Here is a 5,559-nt window from a genome sequence, read left to right as displayed (position 1 = left end):
CCGAAGCGGCACGCAAAGGTACTGCCATTCATTCAGGCGGAGCCGGCGCCGTGGGGCGGGGCCTCGCGCTGGGGGCGGGGCCAGGGGAAAGGGGCGGAGCGCCATCTCTCTCTGCTCAAACTTAAGACTCGGAGGGAAGCGTTAGGCCAGCCCCTTCGCGGTGTTTGCTTGCAAGGAAGCATTGGAAAGCTGCACAATGAGACCTCCCATAATTCTAGTTTCCTCTTTTTTTACCTCCCAAGTGCCAGGATTTAGAGGGTGCTTTCCGTGATGATTGCGTTCGTCTTGCCAGTAACTCCTCCGGCTAGGCATCCTGTTATTTGTCTCACAGATAAGGAGGCCGAGACTTTTAGAGGTTAAGAAACTTGCCAAATGCAAAGCTAGAATTCCTACTTGGCTTCCTCACGTTAAAGTCCTGAAACTTTTCACTAGACAGACTGCCTCTCCCCCAGTTTTAAAGTAGTACAAATCTCTTAAAACATAGCTACTTTATTGTTTTGTTTTGTTTTGGGATCTCACGATATAGTTTAGGTTGGCCTTGAACTCACGGTGATCCTTCTGCCTCAGGCTCCCCAGTGCTGGGATTAGAGGCATGCGCCATACCTGGCTAGACACTTCATTCCCCACCCCCATAAAATCCTAAGAATGAGCAGAGTTGAAAAAATCTAAGGGGCTGAGTATTTAGCTCAGCGGCAAAGCGCCTGCCTGCCAAGCGCAAGGTCAAGAGTTCGGTTCCCGGTACCGGAGAAAAACCAACCAAAAAAAAAGAAAAAAAAGAAAAAAAAAGAAAATCTATAATCAGGAGCCGGGGATATAGCTCAGTAGCGCAAGGCCTACCTGGCAAGCACAAGGTCCTGAGTTCGATTCCCAGTACAAAAAAAAAAAAGGAAGTCTACTAATAATTGGTTACTTGGGACGCTTGAGCTAGACGATCAGTGGGGAAGGGAAAGGTAACAAAGGAAGCATTTAGCAAAAGTAGATTAAAATTAGCTATAGGAAATAACCTAAAAAGGGTTAAAACAACCTCAGTTGTAGTAAGTATACCAGTCCACTGAGGGATGTTGATAATGGCAGGGCTGTGCAGGGGTGGGGAAGAGAGGTGTACAGGAAACCGCTGTGTTTTCCTCTCACTTTTGCTGAGAGCCTAAAACTGCTCAGCAACTGTCTTTAAAGAAAGAAAGAAATGAAGCACTAATACATGCTAAAGCATGGATGAGCCTTGAAAACACATGTTACATTAAAGAAATCAGTTGCAGGTTGTACTATTATATTTCTCCAAAATATCCACAATAGGCGAATCTAGAGACATGGAAAACAGAGTAGTGGTTGCCTAGGAAAAGGAAGTGGGAAAGGATGGCGGTTGAGTGATGGCTTAGAAGTACAGTTTCTTTGAGGGGCTAAAAGTGTTCTAAAACTGGGGCAAGGGACATACATATAAGCCATTGAATTATACACCTTCAATGAGTGGACTCTCTGGTATACCAATTATATCATCATAAGGCTGTTAAAATTTTTTTGACAAACATCCGTTTCTGAAAGTGATCAAAATTGAAACATGAAAATGTCTGGAACACAGAGACTATCTTACTCATCTTTGTACTTCCTAAAAAAATGTTGAGAAGCTCACACAGACCGTAGCTGGTACTCAATAAATAGTTACTTACATGAATCTGAGTTTTAAAAATAGCTGAAAAGAACCACACAATGAATCAACAGATGCCAGGTCATATCCTGTGGCTGACTGAGGAATCTGCAGAGGTAAGAAGGGATCCCGGTGGGGTGGGGCTAATTAGCAGACAGAGTGCCAGGGAGAAGGCACCATGTGGCTGATCCTCTCACACAGGAAGAACAACCGGGAAGAAGACGACCGGTGAACAGCGCACGGACAGTGTGCAAGGCTACCCTGGCTTTAGAAGCAGCAACATGATTGTTATTCTCTCAAGAAAAAAATGGTGAGATTTTTAAAAGATCAAATTTAAATAGGGTTAGAATAAAGCACCTTGACCCACAGTGTTCTCTTCCACAGAAATAAATACAAGACTAGTAACTGAAAGTGCCTTATTTAAACAAGCCTGATCACAAATTTGATTACCTCATTGTTCATGTACCCCACTTTCCAAGGTAAAAACAAACCTCCAAAGCCAAAACTAAAACACAAGAAACAGATTCTAGTGAATGTATCTTGTAAGTACCTGGCACACTTTTTTAGTGAGGTGTCCTTTCCATCTGCTTCTAGGGAGGAACCTCAGGTACATTTGCAGAAAAGAGTGACTAGGTTCAACTTAGAGATCAGAAGTGGTGGGAGCTGAAGAAAATGGAAAGTTTTTGCATCGGCAAAATGTGACCTTTTTTAAGTTCAGAGCTAGAGTCCCTCTTGCAAAACTGCAGACACGCATTTGCATGAACAAGACTGCACCTTTAAGGAAGGATTTGCAATGGAGCAGACACCAGGTACAGGGGACACTTCTGGGAGAATACCTGCTCTGCTCGCCAAGGGACAGAGTTCCTGGACAAGATGCTGACCCTACTAGGAAACACCTGGGACCTGATCTCCCGACTGTGACCAGCCAATCAGAAAAGAGCAGATTTGTTCCCAACTTGGACTCTAGACTCCCTGAGAAAATTAATGAAACTTTTGATCTCATACTGTTGCTGACTTTCACTCTGTCTCTTTACAAATATGATAAAGCAAGTATGGTATTCATAAACATGGTAAAACAAGTATTTAAATGTAGATGCTTCCAGCATTTCCTCCTTTTCTGAACAGAAGAATATTGTCTTATCCTACTTGGTCTTCTGTCCACATTCCTTTGTTATTATTATTGTTATTTTGTCTTTTTTGTTGAGACAGGGTCTCGCTGTGCAGTTCAGGCTGGCTTTGAGCTCAGTTTGTAGCCCAGGCTGGTCTCAAACTCACAACAATCCTCCTGCCTCAGCCTCCCGAGTGCTGGGATTACAGGCGTGCGCCACTGTGCCCGGCCTGTCTATATTCCTTATCTGTGAGTTTCTAGTCTTCCTAGTCGTTCCAGTTTCTAGACTTTCATAATGAAAATAATCAGAGAAAACAGTGGGAAGAGAAAAAAGATCTGGGGGTGGGGTGGGGAGAAAGGCCTTAGGAAAGGGATTTAGCAAAGGAAGATGATTCATTGAATGTGAACTGAGAAACATGAGAAAAAAAAATGAAAGGAATTCCTAGAGCATATTCAGATGCTCCAGTATTTTCCAACAAATATAGTCCTTTTTTTAAAAAAAAAAAAGTGTTATTATTTGCAGTTGCCTGGTTGTGCTGAAAATAACTCCTTTCAGAGACAGAACCACAAATATACAGATGAACTTTCTGAGTGCCTACCATGGTCCTAAAATGTTTACACCCATTATTTCATTTTATCTGTAAAACCACCCTGTGAGGTGGGTAATATTGTGTCTATTTTATAGATAAGGTGGTGAAAACCTAAGGCGTTCCATGGGTCGCTGAAGTTTCTAAGTATAAGTGAAAAAGCCAAGATCCGAGCCCAGGTTTTCCGACTTCAAGGCCAGTGCCTTTTCCTCCAAGCCTCATCTCCCTGTGTGGCCGTGTCACTCCTCCCTGCACAAAGCGGTGCTCTATTCTCAGCGGACAATCAATAAGTGACATGCTGTTGGCTGGAGCAGTTGTTTCCCCCGCATCTGCTTTCCCCAGAGTTAGCATTATCTGATCACACTAGGGGCTTTATAAAACTCATGTCTGGGCTTTGCTTCAGCCAAAAGAATAATGAATTATACTCAACAAAATGTAGATCCCTTCTAATTGAGGTCGGTTAGCTATTTATCCTGATGTTTCTTGATTTTAAAGGTAGAAATAATAGGAAACCAGTGGAGGGAGTCAACTTGTGATTCTTTTGTGACACTGATTCTTGTGATACTCTGCCAAAGTCAACCAGGAATGGAAAAGATTTGGGAGAGTGTTAGTGTCTATGTGTGGTCTCAGATATTCTATTTATTCATGGTAAACAAGCAGTGATGGCAAAGATGAAACATTATTCTTCCTGAGGAGAGAAAACCAGAGCGTGTTGTTGGGAATGTCCATACATATTTCTAAACTTGCCCACACTGAAAATTCTCCTCTGACACCTCACCTGCTATTATAGATGATCCAGATACAGTATTGCAATTCAAGTTCAACTGTGCTTTCTGAAATAAGACCTTGGAGTTCCCTTATACAATATTGACTCTCTGTTATCCATGGACTCTGTAGCTGCAGATACAATAACCTGTGGACTGAACATTTTTTTTTATTCCAGGAAATTCCATAAAGCAAAATTAGAATGTGCTGTGCACTGAGGACTACACTGAATCTAGACAAGTGCTTGAGGGGTAGGCATTGCATTAGATGTTGTAGATAATTTAAGGTATAAAGGATATGCATAGATTGTATGCCGTTACTCTGTCACTTCATGTAAGGGAATTTAGTACTCTGGGAGACAGTGCTCCATAGAACCAAGGGACAAGCGGACGTGAATGAAACACAGGAGCAGGGGATATAGCTCAGTGGCACAAGTGCCTGCCTGGCAAGCACAAAGTCCTGAGTTTGATTCCTAGTACCAAAAAAAAAAAAAAGAAAGAAACACAAACCTAAATGATACTCATTACCCAAATAAGTAATGTTAATTGTGACTAAACTAAGCAGAGTTTATAACTGAAAGTAGGAGAGATCCACTGAAAACCTTGAAGCATGCAATGAGGTGATGAGCTTTGTTTAGAGATCTCTCTGATCAAATTCATAGGAAGAAAGACTTAAGTATGTTATATACAATACCAACTCCCCATGATGAATGTAATCATTATATACTGAAAAATATACTAATAGATATTTAAAAAAAGGAAAAATTTATGTGAAGAATGGCTTGAAAGTGTGCAGATGAAATTGTTGGCTGAATTGTCTATATCAGTTCTAACAGTAGAGCTTTTAATAATGACTGACATGTCCTACATCTGCATTGTCACTTGTGGCTTTAGAACCCTTAAAAAGTGCTCTGAGTATGATCAGTCAGACCAGAGCATGTTTGTTTGATTTTTTTTTTTTTTTTGGTACTGTAGAATGATCCCAGGACCTTCATACGGAGCTGCATCCTCAGCCATTTTTTTAAAAAAATTTATTTTGAAACAGGGTCTCACTGAGTCACTGCATTGCCCAGGCAAGTCTTGAGATTGTGAGTCTCCCACCTCAGCCTCCCAGAGCATTGGAATTGCAGGATAGTGCCAACAGACCTGGATTCCGCCTGGTGTTCTTTTGTTCAACTCAGGTAGAAATCACAAACAGGCAAATAATACCCAACAAAAGAGGCTTTACTGGGGTTTATGTCTGAGCACAAGGGAAACAGCACAATAGACAGGATTCCCAGACTTGGGCTTAGTAGAGACTTTAGACAAAGATTTTTAGCCCTGCTACTGTGCTGTGCAGGTGCACTGGGTAGATGTTGCACATAGCCCAGGATTTCTGTGTACATGGTGTCTGTCTTTTGCTCTCAGCTCTAAGGTTTGCTCTTGACACAGCAATCTGCTCATGCATGCTAAGTCTGC

The sequence above is a fragment of the Chinchilla lanigera genome, unplaced genomic scaffold (assembly GCF_000276665.1).
Source record: "Chinchilla lanigera isolate Chin_1 unplaced genomic scaffold, ChiLan1.0 scaffold00050, whole genome shotgun sequence".
Lineage (NCBI taxonomy): Eukaryota > Metazoa > Chordata > Mammalia > Rodentia > Chinchillidae > Chinchilla > Chinchilla lanigera.
This window is presented reverse-complemented; position numbering follows the sequence as displayed.